Genomic DNA, 1,808 nt, shown 5'->3' with positions numbered 1-1,808 from the left:
CTCTCACTTGAAGACCCTCCTCACTGGATGACCCTGCAGATCCAGAATGAGAGAATGGAGAAAGGGGACAGGCAGGAGTGGAGCGTGATTCCCCACACTCCAGAGACCCACATGTGCACAAACTAGACATACACACACACACACTGCCTTTCAACCTTTCTGACTAGTTGAACAGAAGATTGATGAGGCCAGGCAGTAGGACAAAGATGGACATGGCAATCACGGTGCTGTTTGGCTGCTCCCACCATGGGGCCAGGGAACCTGTAGGCTAGATGGGCCTGGGCTGTGAGCTGACTTGTTGCCAGTATATTCTCCACAGCAAAAGAACACGGAAGCCAAAGCGGAAATTCTTTGGCATGCCTGTTGGTGTGCCTGTGTTGGGAGTGTCACACCCAGACATCCCTCTGCCATTCAGGGCAGGACATGAATTTCTTAGCACTGATACAAACAAAGGTCTGCCCAGCCCTCAACAAGGAGACCCCAGTCACTTCCAGCTTCCTGACTGAAGCAGCAACTAAGGGTGGGGACAACCCTGTACCACATTCCCTCCAAGCAGCCGTGCAAAGTCAGGATTCCTGGCAAGACTGGGGATCTGCTTTCTTGAGGCACATCTCTGAGTCCCATGCAAAGCACTCAGCTGCAATGGCATGGCCTGAGGAATGCAGCTCTGGCAGGGTACAGGGGTGGGATAAGCAGAGAAGGGGCCCAGCTCATATGGGGGGACAAGAGCCACCTCTTCTCTGGGAAGAGCAGAAGCACACGAGCAGGCTCCACCTGCTGCACTGGCTCTCATAGCTGGAGCCAGAGTCCACCACAGTAATAACCCTGGGTACCCCAATAATGACCTTGTGCTGGGCCACTGTGGGTTAGAGGCAGTTAGCAGGTGCTGAGGCTAGTAGTAGGCCTCATCAGCCATTGGAACTGTATGTATATGCACACATGCATTCATCTACACCATCAGACACATTGTGTTCACTCAGACACATAGCCACACTCACTATAGTCATATACACACTCATACATTATAGACACAAGACATAGACAATCAAATATACACTCACAGACACGCAGATGTGTACACATGCTTAAACACACACATACACACAACAACAATGACACAAATCCCAGAGAGATGGAACTGTCAATATCGATCTTCTGGAGAAAAACTGCAAACTGATCTCAATGTAATGCCAAAACCTCCTGGGGACTGAAATATTTGTCAATATTTTGACCAACTGACTGGAAGTAGATCTGAGTCCAACTGCAAAACGCATTCACTCACTGAAGGCATTTCCTAGCAAATAAGAACTGGGTGAGATGCTCTCGTCTGTGGAAATGAGAGGACTGTCATGGGACAACCTCCACCGAGTCTGAGGGACACACCAGTGTGATTAAGGACTCTTCTGGCATGAAATCCATAATAAACGCCACCAGGCCCACTCCCAGCCCTGGTTCCTGTGCTTGCCAGTATGTGCAGCAGGCTGGTGAGTTCAGTCCCACATTCCAGGCGTTGGATTCTACTAGAGCCCACGGACCTCACTATCTGGCCTGTACTCACTCCTGCAGGTGCCACCACCTGTCTAACGAAGCTCACCTCCAGCCTTAGCACTCATGCCCACTGGGGGGCACTGCAGCCCTTCAGAGAAGTGCCCACTGTTTCCCTAACTAGGACCACTCTCAGTCCCAGGTCTTGCACTCTCCAGGTAGTTCTGCAGTCTAGCTTGACAGGATTTGCCTCCAGTCCCAGCATTTCCCTGCTGGACCTGCGGCAAAGTCCAAGCAGCCTGCATTTACTCTGGCTCAGGCAC

The sequence above is a fragment of the Ochotona curzoniae genome, unplaced genomic scaffold, assembly GCF_017591425.1.
Source record: "Ochotona curzoniae isolate NIBS_2020 unplaced genomic scaffold, NIBS_Ocur_1.0 contig_1122, whole genome shotgun sequence".
In the NCBI taxonomy this organism is placed as follows: domain Eukaryota; kingdom Metazoa; phylum Chordata; class Mammalia; order Lagomorpha; family Ochotonidae; genus Ochotona; species Ochotona curzoniae.
This window is presented reverse-complemented; position numbering follows the sequence as displayed.